The 17,242-nt window shown below is 37.5% G+C and overlaps 1 protein-coding gene across 4 annotated transcripts in view; it reads right to left on the bottom strand.

Annotated features, from left to right (window-relative positions):
- The window catches only part of IRAG1 (inositol 1,4,5-triphosphate receptor associated 1), a 61,219-nt gene extending 50,555 nt beyond the window's left edge, over positions 1-10,664 (bottom strand). For 2 of the 4 annotated variants that reach the window (XM_063158466.1, XM_063158470.1), the window contains exon 1: positions 10,182-10,267. The gene's annotated coding sequence lies outside the window, so the exon portion shown is untranslated. Of the gene's footprint in view, positions 1-9,974; positions 10,104-10,181 lie in introns of those variants that run through there. The other 2 variants (XM_063158468.1, XM_063158469.1) reach the window with 2 other exon arrangements.
- Between the last annotated feature and the right edge of the window lie 6,578 nt (positions 10,665-17,242).

Genomic DNA, 17,242 nt, shown 5'->3' with positions numbered 1-17,242 from the left:
TTAAATATAGAGAAACAAATTCAATACTAGGTAGAAAAGGGTGGGATTTTTAGTTTGGTCAAGCCAAATGAAGAACTCCTTCCAAGCAGATGATCAGGCAAAGAAAGAAAACAGGATGCTACCACAGGTTAATTTCTTTCAAATAATCACAGACTAACAAACCAGTGAGGAACAGAAACAAAGTGTGCAGTCAGTTTGCTTAAGAGCAAATGACATCTCATTCTGCCATTGTTCACTGAAGTTTACTTCAACAAAAAGGATCTCCACAAACTTCTGAAGTGAGCTGAAGGAAGACAGAAGGGGAGTTCTTTAACAGGATCCCTATATCTCATGTTGAGAGCATTCATTTAGTGTTGCTGGTTTTCCCAATGTTATTTTAAAAAAATGAGAAGAACAAAACCACTCCTTATCCATAAACCAAATATCTTCATACTCTGAATAGTCTTTAGAGAAAGAGACCGGTATTTTTCTATATCTTAAAAAACTAAATAGACCCCCTAAACCTATGACAAGTGATTTAAAGGGCACCTAAAGTAGTGAGTCCAAGTGAGCAACATTTATGATGGAACTCTGGGAGTTCCATCAGCCTTAGAGCTTGCCTCGTGACCTTGAACATGCACAAAAGGACATAATTGGTGGAAAAACCACTTCAAATGTAAGGAAGTTTTCAGGGAACAGATTCCTGAGCCCCAACTGCCTTCTTTAAATGACCAGAAAGCAGATAAGGGCTGCTGTCTCTGGGTATTACTTTATTCTCCCTGGCTGAGCTTCAAAACATCTGTTGCATAAGGAAAGCCTAATTAGAATGGCTGCCTCTACCCGGATGGTTGACATTTACTTGCCATGGGAAGAACCTGTCCACTAACAACATTCCCATGAACCTGAGTGACATGCCTAAAGAGCAGGCTGAGCAGAGTCTATAGCCTGTTCCCAAAGCCTACAGAAACCTCAGACCTTTTCCTTTTAGGCCTCGATGGAAAAATCTGCAAAATAGATGAGGGTGTCTGTTACAAACTAACAGTGCTCTGCACCACTTTGGAAAGCAGACAAACATATGGACTGCCACCAACTATTAGAACTTGGTGTGAAATCACAGGAGTTATCAGCCTGCAGCTTTCACTCTCTGTTTCACAGACATTTATGAATTTTTTCCAAAATAAAGATAGCAGTGCACAAACAGACAATTTAGTAACCTATGTCTCCCTACATTAAAAAATGGGTTGTTTCTAAGCAGCTGAGCTATCAAAACCTGTTCTTCGGGTATTTTATTTTGATGATTTTGTGTCTTATCTCCCTCACAGCAAGCTTACATGTCTCCTTGTCTCCTACCAGTCTGGAGAGCCAAGAGACAGCATTTGCTGTGCCTGGTTTTAAGCTTCACACATGCCAGCTGGCAGATCAAACAGAATCACTGATAATTTCAGCTCACAGTGGAGCCTTTCCTCATAGCAGAACTAAGCTGGGTCTCTCCTCTCTTAGCACACCACTGATTTTCACTTATAGGAGTTTAATACTTCTGCAATCCTCTCCTGCCAAATTCAACAACTCGGACAAGTTCAAAGGGTACTGGGAGGGAATGAAGGGAGGGCAGGGAAGAAGGAGGAAAGTTAGTTGGCTGACCACCAAAATAAAAGCATAATTTTTACTCCAAGGAAAACAATACCAAAAATAGATTTTGGAAAGAATAAATGCATAGCTAACACTTAAAGAAGGTTAGTGGACAACATATAAAGAGAAATGTGCTTCTAAAACGAGCCATGTAATACTTTTTCTCTAGAAAAAAGCTTATGCAGCTAATGTTGTGTTCAGGTCTCCCTCTTCCTCCTGCACTGCCATAAGCTGGTGATGAGTTTGAAGCTAAGCTGATGCAGGAATTAACAGATATTAGGAGTTTGTATTCCCATGGCAGATGCAAGTTCAGATGTACAGTATCTGAAACAGAGACTATATAGAATACCTTAGAAATACAGAATAAACTGATGTCATAACTATGGTAAGGGTGCTATAAACACAAATCTAAGAGAAATCAGGTCTCTTGTTTTCAAGTATTTGACAGTGTCATGAAAAATAAAGGCTATAGTTTTTAAGTTCCACACATCTCTGTTGTCCTCTCCCCTTCCCCAATTAGGTTATACACATGACCACATATTCTCAACAGTAACAGTTCCAATACTGTAAATGCAGTACAGATGTGCTGGTTTTACAGGCACACAACAGTGTGCAGCCACAGAAGCTCCTCCCAAGCTTGACATAACAGGATAACCTTCGGAATTTTAATTACACAGGACTTTAATAAACAAGTATCAATAAATATTTATGGATCTAACATTTGGACTCCCCTATTAGATTTGTAAAAAAAACTCAAAACCAAGCAGCTATCAACAAACCAAACCCACAATCAGTGCTGTTGACCTTCTCATTTAAGGATAAACCCAGGTTATTGTCCAGTACTCCATGTGGAACAGCTGGAAAGTAAACAAAGAATCCCCACAGAGGTTGACATGCTTCCACACTCACTGGAGTTTGTGCAGCTGTAAAGCTGCAAATTGTCACATTTTTCAACACTTAAAACCAAAACTGAAACATTACAATTAAATCCCAAAATGCTCAAGAGTCATTATAGAAAAATACTGTAGTGACATTGCAAACACAAGCTAGAAGAAATGAGAGGGGTGCAACTATCTATGCAACACCGCAGCCCTTATTTTGAGAAAAACTGTGATCCATGTACATGGCAGGAGTTTATCCAGTCTTTTTTAGAAAAATGAAAAAGCCCAAAATGTACTTAGAGGTACTGTAGAATTTAAGTGGGCCTTCAAAGTACGGAGTATCATCATTGCCTCTAAGAATCACTTCATAAACATGTTTATAACACTCTTGAAAAAAGAGCATTAAACAATAACAACTGAACCCAAAATTTAACGTATGTATTTCTACCACTGATACACTCTTGATATCAGACCTCTCAACTGGACTTCTAAGAGTATGTTAAAGAAAATACTTGAAATAATTACCTGACTGTTGTGAATTACCATATGCAAATTAACCTGCACACTGTTCTCCAGTTTGAGCCAATCTCATTTGAACCTTGAGGATTCTTCAAGTTAATTGGAATGAAGAGAACCAGTTATCTTGCTTTCAAACATGGTTTCCATTTCTCCAAGGCTTTCCTCTAACATTCCTCAGGAGACAAGAGAACGAGGCATAGAAATGTCTGAGGAAACAATTCAATTCCATAACCAAACTTACAGTTGCCAAAATAACATGCCTTCCTCTGCTTGCTGTGTTTTATGAAGGAAGTTGAATTTCCTGCTCTCTTCAAGAAGCAACTGAATGTTCAAGGCTTTGAGCCCCAGAGAGATGCTAAAGATTCCATTAGCTACTATTTAATTTCTTTTCTTTTGCATAGCAGGGTGCCCATAACTGCCTAAGAAACAAGGACATTTCACCACTGGGACGTTACAGGGAGAAAAATCTACATGGGCTGATGCAGTCTGTAAGCTGATTTTCACACTTGCTCTCATGGGACTGAAAGAATTTAGAGAGAGGTCAACATTTTCAGCAGCTTATCCTGCAGAGAAATGGGAACTTGGTCCAAATATTCAACATACAAGTAATGAAGAAGCAACTGAATTCAGTAGGAACCCAGCTGTCCCATTTGACCCAGCCAGTTTGGGATTCACACATTTTGGGATACATTTGTCATGGGACACATTTTGCTCTCAGATGACACCATAGGGCACCTGGAACTATGGGGCAATCCTGCTCTCCAATACACTGAGCACCCCAGTCACAATCTCAGTCCCACAATCTCCCTGTCCAGGAAAGGGCTGGTAATGCACTGTGGCAATTTGTACATCATTTTTGATATTTTTATTGCTATAGCAACTGAGTGTAGGCATTTAAACATAGCAACAGACTTTTTATAGCACTTTCTTGGATGTCAAAAAGGCACGTTGTTTTATTTTCCAAGCAGATGCTCAGAAGATAAGTACACAGGATGATTGTGCAGTACCTACCTTCAAAAGGAAGAAAAAACCTCCCAGCTTCACAACTTCTGAATCATATAAGCTGACAGATGAGTGTAAGATACATTGTGACTTGTGAGGTTTCTGTCATGAGTTTAAGAGACATTGTTCTAAGAAAACATATCAGCAACTACTACCTAAGAATAACATTAGGTGGAAAACCTGGTGGATTTGTGTTCATTTTGTAAAAAGCTGTACAAGAAATTTACCAAGTCCTGCTCTGAAGGGAAAAATATCCATCAGTTCTGATCTTTACCTGTTACGCAACAGAAAAAGAGAAACTGTCCTCATATTAAGTGGAGGCAGATTCTCTGGAGTGATCAAAGTCCACTGAGACAGACTCATAGGCCATGTACATGGGTAAAGCTCCACACAATCCAAATGGGAACAGCAATTTACAAGAGTCTGACTTGCTAGATGGTTTAAGGAAATACAACTCATCATTTTCATAATAAGAATCACAGAATAATTAGAGCTGGGAGGGACCTCTGGAGATCATCCAGTCCAACCTCCCTGCCAAAGCAGAGTCACCTGGAGCAATGACACAGGAAAGCATTCAGGTGGGTTTTGAATGTACCCAGAGACTCCACCATCCCCCTGGACATCCTGTCCCAGTGCCCTGACACCCTCAACGTAAAGAAGTAGTTCCTCGTGTTGAGATGGAACTTCCTGTCTTTTAGTTTATGGCCATTGCTCCTCATCCTGTCCCTGGGCACCACTGAAAAGTGTCAGGAACTATGCTCTTAGCCCTCCTTTGAGATATTTATAAGCATTAATGAGATCCCTCTCAGCCTTCTCTCAGCTAACCAGGCCCAGTTCCTGCAGCCTCTCCTCACTGGAGAGATGTTCCAGACCCCTCACATTCCCTTTGAGGCCTCTGCTGGATCCTCTCCAGTATCTCTTTGCCTCTCTTGTCCAGAGAAGCCCAGAACCAGACACAGCACTGCAGGTGTGGCTGAGTAGAGGGGCAGGATCACCTCTCTCAACCTCCTGGCCACAGTCTTCCCAAGATAGCCCAGGCTATTTTTCTTGTGTGCTGTATTTTTCCTCTGGGTCCTTAATTTTAGCCTCATTCTAATGTGATCAGTAAAATCCACCACTTAGTATTTAATGTAATTTCTGAACACATTACTAGACAGAGAAATACCAAACAGCAACAGGACAGATTTCTTTGGGGATCTTTAGGTATTATTCACCCTTCCATTACAATTATACATCAGTTTTGTAGGGAGTGAGATGGTTGATGTCTGCCATTTTACTAAGAAAAACAATCTGTTAAACAGAAAATGTCAAGGTCCTACAAAAAATGAATCCAACAGGAAATATCAAGAGCTTCTTATAAGGGTTCAAGGTTGTTAATACTCCAGAGACTATATTCCATTAGCACATAATATATGAGGTTTGGAAGGGACATTTTAATGCTGTGTTTTATGCAGAAGACATTTCAAACAGATCCCAAAAGCTCAACACAAAGATAAAAACTGAGTTTTACACTATATCCCACACATTCTTTCTCCCTGTCCCTTAAAGATATGTTTACTTAATGCATTGAGTCCTTTTCAAGCCCTCCTAACCTTGCTTCAGGTTCCTAAGATACTTCAAAATTCTCATAAATCTGCTTTGGTTTCAACAGTCTGCCCCACTGACTATTGCTGTTACTAAAACCAGCTTTTGCAGCAATGCTGAAAATTTTATCTTACAGAAAACAGGAATAAGTTCTTAACTGCAATAGCCCTCAGGGAAGTCTGGATGGGCACCACTACACTGGCATAAGGGAACATGGCACAATATGTAGGGCTGCTTCCAAGACTTTTCCAGTCTGAGGTGATGTGCAGAACATCAGATTGATTTAGAACCTCCTCCTGGGGCAAACTCCACCCTCCACTGCAACCAGGCCCCAGTCATGTTATTCTATTTTCATGAGCCCAGAGGTCAGTGCCTTTCATTTGTAATTTATAAAGAAAAATACAGGAAATTCAGTGGCTGAAATTGGGAAGCAATTTTCATACACTGTCAAATTATTTCCCTTCCTCTCCACAAGCTCTCCTTCAACTTAATTTTTAATTTTTCTCTTCAGCAGTTACAGCACAAGTTTGGAAGTTTTAACAGGAAACATTAATTGATGTGTGAGACCTTACTATATTCTACTACCTTCTAAAAGACATTGGAGAAACTGGAAGAACATTTAAAAGTTAAATAGAGGATCTTTCTTGTCCAAAATTTCAGAAAAAGCTATCATTTTACTGTTTTTGTAATTTTTTAGTACAAATTAAGTCCAAAATAAGATTGATGAAAATAGACCTTCTCCTACTGAGATTGCCCTGAGAGAGTCTTTACCTTTGTGGTGTTCACTAAGTGCCTCTTCTGGCAACACTGAAGTCAATGGAAACTTTGCTGACGATTTCAAAAGCAAAGACTCAGAGCCAAATTCCCCATGTATAACTTCAGCCTAACAAAACATTCTGCAGAATTATGTAAACAGCAATAATTTTACTCAGAAGGCAAGTCTCTACCCCAAAGCAATTATTGTACTTGCCCCAGCAGCCCAGAATTTCTATCACACATTAATTTTTGGGATGCAAAACATGACAGTGGGTAAGAAAAGAGTGTGCAGCTCCAACATAAAAAGCTTTCCCCACCACTGCTGTTTGTTAGATCAACTTTTCAACTCCTTTGCTCTTCGTAGAAATCCCAGTAACTAATCCAGTGGGCTGTATTTTATAGCCATGAGATTGCAGCTCTCTTTGGACATTTACCAGACATATTCACACATAAATTAGGGGACAGCAGTGACTCTAAAGTATGTATGTGCATCACAACAAAACACAACAGAATATGCTTCAGTTGGGGAAAAGACTTTCAGGTTTACATACTCACTTGACATATGTTAGCTGGCAGGTTTGCTTCCCTCCCTGCTCCTCTCATCCTCTCCCAGCAATCCCTGTCAGCACAGGAAAGGCCATTCTCTACAGGCCTTACTTGTCCAAATCCACAGATCTCTAGAGATATCCAAAATACTACAGGTTCCAGATTACTTGTGATACCTAAAGATTTTGTGTTTCTCACATTTTAAGGATAAGTGAAAGCACATGGTAAGGCATTCTTGATTTCAGCTATGAAATGGAGGGGAGTGTGTGATCTTTGTTGTTGGTTTTGTTTCAATCTTTTAGATATTTAATATGTTTTGCAATTCCTAAGTAAAATTTAATTCTCAGATTGTTTTTTAAGATTGTAAAATTAATGATAGACACACTGAAATTAACCTAAAGGAAAAGAAATATAAAGCAAAAAATCCATTACATCTACCTACTTAGATTAGAGAATTAAATCCAGGGATGGTATTAGAGTTGAAGCTCTCCATCAAAACCTGAGGTTACAAGTCCACTTACTCTAACTAAGAAATCCCTCTCTCCTCTTCAGAATCCTTGGGATCTACTTTCCAGGGAGGGAAAGTGAGTTATTATTTAAAGCACTACCATAAGTCACAGTCTTAGCTCTCCACAACAGTTCTACACTTGTACATAAGCAGTAATTCATGTCTTGAGTCATTGGTTTAGAAGCTTACAGAGATCCATCACCCACTCAGATTTCCTTTCTGTCAGTGATACTGAGATCCAAAACATCTCTTTGACCCACTTTTCAAAGGGAGCACAGGCAGAAAGCACATCACAAGGAAATTCTTCTGCTTAGTTTACAGGAAGGCTGCAAGTTAGGACAACAAAAAGATGTATCTGCTCACAAATCCCCCAGATCTTTAAATAGCCCACAAACCTTGGAACAGCAAGGATTTTCTTTCCCCTTCCACTCACAAACCATTTTATCCTTCTTTTTCCTGGACTTAGACACTTGTCTAAGAACAGCAAATAGATGAGGAAGGAGAACTCCATGTGAGGAACATAGACATACAACCCTTGAAAGGAGAAGCTTTCATATCTGTCTCTCCCAGGTCCAACTCCCTATAGCTTGCTGTACGCTGTCCTAAATAATTTTTAAAAAAGTTATTTGACACCAAACTATTCTTAAAAGCTATCAGGAAACAGACTGATTGAAAAGAGAATGGAAGCAGCTGGGGCTAAACATTGGAGTTATGAATCTGGTTGCTAGATAATTCTTAGTTTCCAATGTTTTGGCCCTAGATAAATAGAACAGTAGTCATTAAAACTGTCCCTGACATATAAAAAGATAGGAGGCGGGGAGGCATACAGGTTTCACAGACAATTTAGAACTTAATCCAGAAGAATGTGAAGCAGATGGATTTCTAAAAGTAAGTTAAATACAATGAAAATCCTAGGTACTTATCAGTGCTGATGTTAACACAATGTTCACCGCACACAAATAATCAAATTGTACTTTATGTATTAAATTACATTTTACATTTTAATTTACATTTAAATTACTTTTATCATCGTAATATCTTTACTGAAGATAAATTTACACATAGGTAAATTCATTACATATTCTAAGTTACAAAATAAAAGAATTGTGTGACACAAGAATAATAGTTGTTGAAATGCCATATCATGTATTAGAAATATATACTTGGTTCAGATTTGGAAGAGTTAGACACTGATTAGTTATCCCAACCTTTAGACATTGTTAAAAATAAGTCATGGAAACTTAAACACTTTCTAGAAATCCATCTAAACTTGTACACCCTTGCAGAAGCTGAAGGGTTGCATAAAACCTCACAAGTAAAGTAACACATGCAAGATCAACAAATCAGAACAAGGTCTTTGGAGGCCCAAAATACAAGAACACTGTATAAGTGAGGACCCTCAGTATTCAGCATTTCATATACAGGACTGATTCTTAATTTCCACTGTTCTAATAAACTTATATTTCTGTGAGTTGCATCATTAGATTATTAGGCTCCAAGTGTGGTATAATTGTTGATTTTGGGTATTACTGTTGATGTAAAACATGAAGGTCTGCTAGAAGTTTAACCTAAATGTACTAAGCTGTTCAATAATGATAGTCCAGAGAAAAATAAAACTATTACAAGTTTTGCAACAAGATCAGAAATGCTTTAACAAATAAGATTCATTTCTCACAGCCTCCTGAAGCTGGATGAAGAAACCTTTCACAAAAGTGTAGACGACACCTACCATATGAAACATAAATGCAGTAACTGTCAGCACTCACAAGAACACTGTCCACACTCAGAACTCTAAATTCACCCAATCTCTGTATGGCAGAAACTAAAAACTATGCTCTAATCACTCTGCAGAGATGGAAATTCACTACTGATTGCAGAGAATTTTTCACCAGGTGAAGCCATGCTATGCAGATTTGAAAAATCAACTCACTAACACAAGTTGCTAGTAATGTAAGTAACAGAAACATAAGTCCCCAATTTCAGTTATCACTTCCTTGCACTGACCTCATTCTTTCATGTTGTTTACATTCTGCTGTCTAAAGCAAAAGAAGACCTTGATATACATATTAGTAAGACAAAAATGTGTTTTAATTTATCAAGGAAATTAAATACACTTTAATGCAGTATAGCTACCAAATAGCACAGATAAAACTGAAAACCAAGCTATCAGGAAAAGGAAATAATGAGATTTTTTTATACTAAAGGAAACATGTTTTAAGACTTTAAAGATATTTGTTTTTCTCTTCACAGCATTCCAATTAAATACAACTTTGTGGTATTAATTTACATCTAACAGGACTAAACTCAGAGACTGTATAAAGAAATGGCTCTGGAAATACCTTTTTAAAAGCTAAGTTCCAGACAAGTAGATAATCCACCAACATGAACCACTCCAGCACTGTTAAAAGCATGAGGAGAGGAAAGGGAAGTCATAATTAAAAAGAAAAAGCGCAATCTGTGATTTATCTGTTTCTCTATAACATAGATTGCTCCTAAGACTCCCTCTTGGTTAGTAGAATACAGATAACAATATCTAGGAATCAGATTACCTTGAATTACCGACTACATACCTTTATTATTCAAGTCTCAGAAAATTAACACAGCTTTTCCTTTTTCATTCCTGTATAGTCCAAAATAGTTTGCAAGTAGAACAAGGTTGCATTGACTACACCCAGTTTTTAAGCAGCTAAAATCTGACAAAGAGGTAGAATTTGAAGGGGTGGGGGAGAAGTAGTAAAGAAGCAGCTCCTCAGTATCACAAGAACAAGGTACTGTACCTTTAAGGAGGAAAAACGGTTCCGTTCTGTTTCAGGCTGAAAAAGAGTTTATTCCTGGTTACAGAGATTACTTACCTAAAACTTCAGTTATTCCTCTCTTTCCCCTCGGGCCAGCCTCTCTTTCACTCTTGGGAGCTTTTACCATTTAAGGTCAATGCTACATCTGGCTTTAGTAACTAAAGCTGAAGCAATTTTTAACTCAGAGATCCAACAGGCTGCCTAACATTAGAATGAGAGTTTAAATTTAAAGTAATTCTTCAGAAAGCTTTTCTTGCCTCAGAGAATTACAGAATTAAAGGCTCTCCTATTCTGGCATAAGTACTCTGGGTACAACATGATGCAGGCATCCCATTAGCATTCTTCAAGTTCAGTGCATATAAGCTCTACTTACTCATTTCTGATTAAATGGGCAAGTAGGAAGAACAGATGAAACGGTTTACATCATGTTATGTTAACCCTTAGAATTTTTTACTGACACAGATGCTATGATTTTTCATTCCTCTCCCCCTCCCTTTGTTTGGTCAGAAGGAGTCTAAATTAGAGAGCAAATAGAAGGCATGTGAACTTTTAAAGAACACTGGCCTCAGTCCAGTCATGGGCTCTGCTCTCCACTTACAGAGTAGAAATAATTCCCAATGAAGTCCACAGAATTTGCTTGTATCCTATGAGAGGATGTAGCTACAAATGAGGCTTGAAGAGGGAAAAGAAACACAAAACCTTTACCACAGTGCATTCGGGTACCTACAGAGCAATCATGTGAATGTGATTCAGAGCTCTCAGCTCTAAAACTGACAGAGATTTTACTTCAGCCCTTCAGCTACTTTAGACTATTTACTTATTAGTATTACAATTACATCCATAGATCCTAACTGAGGGCTCTCTAATGCCAGGTGCTGGGAAGTTATTAAATGTGAGAAAGCCAAACCCTCTGCAAAGATCCTTCACAACTGAAGTAAAGACAAGAGAAAAGAAGGTGGGTAATGTTTAAAAAAAAAAACACACAAAAAACCCCAAAAAACCAAACAGCAGCAGATTGCATTTAAAATTGTTGGATAGTAAGTTTTAAGTTTTGAAGGGATATATTAGGGCTGTTTTAAGAGAAAGCAGTGAACAATACTAAAGGACTGCCTTTTGACAGTAGCTGATAAGAGCAGTAAGGCAGAAACAAAACAGACAAAGGAAAGTAAGGATCTGATGACTTTGAGAGCACCATAGGGGACTGGCTTGGAGAACTGGGCAAAGATGAGTTGATGGCAACAAAGCACAGAAAATTAGAAGCTGAGCACCTGCTTTGTGCCACTTCATGTTTCAGCTGGCACTAGAAAAGTCCATTATTCTACATTTCTGACATTTTTAGTTCCAAAAAATCAACATAGTGAAACAAGGCTCTGAAAAACTTCTGTAACATCAGTACTTAAGCTTGTTCCCCATGTAAAAGGAGCAGCTCGGTTTTTGCAGTACCTTTTCAGGTATCCATATCCTTTGTCCATATACAGGACTTGACACCATTACTGACTCTGACAAGGCATTTTAACACACCTCCTTTCATCTTTTTCTACTTCATTACCCACAAACTCAACTTCTGAAATAGCCTCTTGTGACTCAGCACAGTCTTCCATCTAACTATCTGCAGTCACAGAATTTTTACTATTATCTGCAACTCATCATTTTTCAGGTTTATTATCTCAGAATTTCTAGGCCACAAGTGTCAAATGCTTCATTTGCCTACAACAGAAGTTGTGTTACTGTTAAATCTGCATCCCTTTCAGAGCAATGCTTTGAACCCAGTTTGGGCAAGAACAAGTTGTTTACTGTCCTACAGTGCGGTCGTCCTCAGGGAAATAAAACTCTTTTGCTGAAGTTGCTTGTTCATTGGTCCAGCATCCTTCAACAACTGTTGGCCAAATTTAGCCCAAATTTCTTAAAGTAATCAGGGCCTCACAATATTTTCAAGTTCCCAGAGAGTTAGTGAAAAAACAGGGCTTGTAAGACAGATTTAAGCTACTGTCCCTACTATGGGGAAAACCTATAGCAGCAGAGTTTCAGTTTTGTTTTGTTTGGCCTCTCCACTTGCAGCACACAAACATGACCCCTGCTGTCTAGGTAGGATTTAGGCGACACAGAAGGATCCTAGAGGTACTCACAAGAGGAGGAAAACAAAGCTTCCATCAATCTTCTGCTCCTGAAACTGCTTTGCTTATTCTATTCTAGAGCCTTGACAAATCCTTTGCCCAGAGATTTGTTTAATGTGAATGATTTCAGGCCAAAGGTGAAAACTGCTATCTAAAATCTAAATTATTGAATGACAAAATATTAGTAGCTAAAATTTAATTATTTCAAGTAGATTGTTAAAATTCTATGAAGAAGGTACTACACCTTCTTGACATGCAGCATATAAAACAAGTCTTTTTTTTGCTTGGTTTTTTAAGATTTGGTGATATCTGTTGTTGTTTTTTTTTTTTTTAAACATTCTGATACAGATGGCTTGGCAACTTCACCTTAACACAATATATTTATGCTGCCAGTATTCCACTACTGTATACCCCTGGGAGAGCATGAAATTAATTTTATAAGTATCTGAAGTATTTCAGAGTAGATAGATGCAGTTCTCTGCAGTCACATATGGCTTGGTGGTTATGGCATGTGTGTGCCCCCATCCCACCAGTTACCTTCCCATTTCCCTGATTTTCACAGCTCTGTGACCTATGAGAAAGCAGCAATGCAGGAGTAGAAAACTTAACTCAGCAATGTTCAGTTTCCTGGGTTGGGCTCCTCAAGTTCTAAGATTTTTATTTGTGCCTTTGAGGAGTTGAAAAGCAGCACTAAACATAAGCACTAAAACCCTTGTCATACTGAATCAATGGAGACTTCTGCCTCTCAGGCTGAAGTAGAGGAAAGGTCCACACAGGAACTTCATTTTCAAGCACAAGCTTTGTCTAGAAACACCAGAAAAGTTATCTTATCCCAATCTTTGGTTTTTTCTAGTTTTGGTTTTAACTGGGCAATCTGGGAGATGAGAACTTTAGCTCAAATAGCATATTAGTGTAGAAATAGTTGTAAGTATCTTCATTTCAACTTTTGAGAATTCTCATTTTTTTAAATTTACTTTATTATTATTGTTACCACTATATTTGAAGGTTTTATGCTTCAGGACTTAAAGATGCTTTGCATTAAAATGTTATGATCCCTCCTGGGCATATGTAATAGCCATCCATAATGGCAAGTCATGAGTTCATGCTCTACTTTTTATCCAGTGACTAAAGTATAAAGATTATTCATCAGACAGGCTAAAAATTTGCAGCAGAATTGATAACATTTGCACTTAAAACTGGAGTTCTAGGACATGAGTTTTCATGCTCCATTTTAAAAGCATCTCAAAGGTGTTTTTATCAGCTAAAACTTCACTTGAATCACAATTAGAATGCATCTCTGTCCCCCTCCAAAATAACAATGTGCATTGACAATTTAGTTCATTGAATCATTCTCATCCTCTTATTTCTCAACCGTATGGAAAAACTAGTTAGCTGAGTTAAAGTTTATGCCAAATTTTTGCTGTGTCCTTTTGTTTTCTTGGACAAAAGATTTTTCCAAATTTAAATATTTAGTCCTGCATCAGATTTGTGTTTTCAATTGCTTTTCTGGCTTGTATGTTGCTACCTCATAGTATACACAAAAATGAAGTCACCTTCTCTTATCTGATGGCACCCATCGTGCAAATCTTATTTATGTATGCAATTCTTATCTGCCAGCTTCATCCAGACAGGAGGAAAAAACCAATAACAATTCTGTTAACTTAATATATTAAACAAAAAAAGGCAAAAACTTGCAATAAAATTTTCCCATCTGGGTCTCATTCTGCTGAATATTAAACCCCAAATGCAACCCAGAACAACTGAACTAAAATGTGTGCTTGTTCAAAAGGGTGGGATTACTCAATATCACTTTTCCAGTCAGCTATGCTAGATTATTTACACAAAATGTAACAAACTTTATTAACTTTTAGTAATGTTTATGCAGCAACTTTTCTCAATGAGATTTCTGAAATGCAGGAAATTTGCTTCCAATTTTCTCCAGCTAAGGAGAAGCTTCTCACATGAATCAGAAATGCTAAATTAAAAGAATATGCAGTTGCAGAGCCTATCGGAGGTAAGGACAGGTTTGCTAGAGCCCAGTCATCTTAAAGAAAACAGCTCTATGTACAACAATGGAAAATCAAGTTTGCTTTGATGCCATGATTGAGGTAGAAATGATCTTGTAAACCAGCCCAAGTTAGATGGAAAGATTTGAGACTTTAGGGACCAGGACTCAAAGTGTCTGCAAAACCCCTCCTCATCAAGCCACAAATCTTTTTATTTACAAAAAACTAAGGTTTTTCTCAGTCCCAAAATAGCCAGCTAATAATCTCTATATGAGAAACAGGCAGGGGCCAAGAAACAAAATGTCAATCTGTTTTCCAGTTTTCATTGCCAGATGATCAATAAAATGATCCAAACTGACAAACACAGTTTCAATGCCCAAGTCCTTCTGGACAAATGTTAGTCAAAGTATTTACAGCAATCATTATATTTTACTTTCCCATATTCATGTCTTTTTTTTTTCCTCCTCCCTTTAAGAAAGTGGTTTTAAAAATGGAGTTCCAAATTAGGATGTTTATAATGACTTATGGGAAAGCAAAACAGTATCAGAAATTTAAACCTTTGTGGGCAAGGAAGTTACTGTTTCCATGCCCTTAAAACCTAGCCTGTCAAAAGCTAAATATAGCAAATATTTTTAGAACACATAGAATTTTCCAAGGTCATGAATACATTTCACTTAGTCTAATTAATTGTTTTCTGGGGTTGAGCTTTCATTTCTGTTAATAGCAGTTGAAATCTTAGCATGCCTACAAGCAATACATTAAACACATTATGTCATTGTCCTGTATTCTAGGAAAATCCTTTTGGGAAGATGATGCAATTAAAAGACAAAAAAAGCTGATGGGTTTTGAGGTTTTTTGGGAGGGAGGAATGAAATAAAAAGGGAAAGTTTATCAATCAAAGAAAACCTTCCAGAAGATTTGACACAGTCATTACCATTAGGCAATTAATCATGTATAGACAGCTTTTCCCATCAGAGTTCATTTTCGGTTCTGATTTTGGGGGTGGTGGTGGTGAGGGGTTAAAATGGGATCTACAATAGCAGAATTCCAGAAAAAGAGGAGGAATGAAGTTTTAAAATTATTTCCAGGGGATCTTTTAGGAAAGGTGGAGAGGTTAGTAATTACTATGACTAAGCTGCATCTCACTTCATTTGTGGGAAATAAGACCGAAATTAAGAATTCCAAAGAATTACAGGCTTCTCATTCCACATGGCTGTACAGACATATAATAGCATAATCTGGTAATCTGAAGTACAACTGAAGGAGACTGGTGCTGCACACCAGTCTAGGCCAAACTGGTAAATGTTTCACTTCTTCCTGAATTCAGAATTCATACTGAATTTGGACTTCCTGCCATATTCTAGTCTAGTGCAAGAGAAATGAAAATATTACAAGATACTTAAGATTTGCAGGAAAAGGATGCAAGACAGACTTTTTTTTTAAGGATTTAAGATGACATTCCCTTGCTGAATTAATCATAAAAAATTGCTAATCTCATGCTGGTATCAAGTTTCACATATCTCCTACCCATACTGATCCAGAATGTTTGCACTCAATTAACAGCTCTAGATTTTAAGAATTATTTGCAGTTGAAGTTCATACCTACCACATGGTAATATTAAACTTCTGAGGCAGCAATGTAGGAAGATTTTATTAGGTACACTGTAAGTGACTCTCATTCCTAGAGCAAAAAGTAAAAATAAGTAGAAATCCTGATCAGAGACTCATTTTGGTTAACACCTGCTTTCAATGCTGCAATTTTACACTGTCATTTGTTCTTAAGTTTCCCAAAATATGGACAGAAAACTTATTCCACTTTTACCTGTAGAATTTTAGAGAAAACTTTTACCATACATTTTTGTTGCTTGGATTACTGCTGCTTCCAGACTGTTGCAGGGTTCATTGGATGGTTTGTGTTGTTGTACTTTTCCTTGGACAATATTAAGGTAGTGCATTTTAAAAAGGGGGGGGGGGAATATAATTAGTAGGAATGTCTGTAGATGAAGTTCTCTGTCACTTTCCATTGCAGTTTCAGATATTTGAGATATGACAAAAATGTGATCATTTGGGTCGAAGTGACTGGCTTAAAAATTTTATTTTTCATTCAGCATGTTTCAACTGTTTCCAAAAAAAAAGTGGGGACAAAATTTGTTAAATATACACTATATACATAAGAGTTTTAGAAAATTTTAAAGAAGCTACTTGATGTTCTATAGAAAAGGGACTGAATTTGGGACTGCAACAATTTTTGCTTGCCTCTTTGGAAGTATCCAATTTTAAATTTTTTTAAAAGTCTCAAATAACACATTTCTACTGAGCACATGCCTGCAGTTTCAGAAAACAACAGGAATTGATTATGCATAGTCATTATCACCATATGCACATAGCTAAATGTTTCTCTGCATTGAACCTTTGCAAAGCTGGGATTAATAGTCATTGATTTTACATTTTTGCAGCTTCCTATAGAAATAGCTATTGGTGCTTCATTCTTTACCTTCATTATGTTTAACAGGATGCATTGCAGTGGGAATTTTTGCCAGATAGCCCTTAAAGCACACTGCATTTCTGCTGTGCATCTAGAACTGCCTAAAATACAATTTTATGATTTGTTGGAAAGATATACCATTATCAATGAGACTAAAGTTACATTTTCTTTACCTGCTCCTTCCACATGCTCCTTTTCATCCTCCCCTCTGAATTAGATTGTCTTTTTCACCTCTGATCTAAAACCTAAAACCTCCTCTCTACGTTTGTTCCTGTACATTTGTCTTATCATATTTTTCTGGTGGGTGTTTATTAATGAAAAGCCAGTGATTTTTCTGTATATCCTCTTCCCAAGATCCTCCTCAAGGTGAATGTCCTAGTTCTAAAAGTCGTGTTTTGTTCAAAAACATGAGCAAAATTAGGGATGTTTTGTTGGATT

This window comes from Melospiza melodia, chromosome 6 (genome assembly GCF_035770615.1).
Source record: "Melospiza melodia melodia isolate bMelMel2 chromosome 6, bMelMel2.pri, whole genome shotgun sequence".
Lineage (NCBI taxonomy): Eukaryota > Metazoa > Chordata > Aves > Passeriformes > Passerellidae > Melospiza > Melospiza melodia.
Note: the sequence above shows the minus strand (reverse complement) of the source record. Positions and strands in the feature narration are given on the sequence as shown.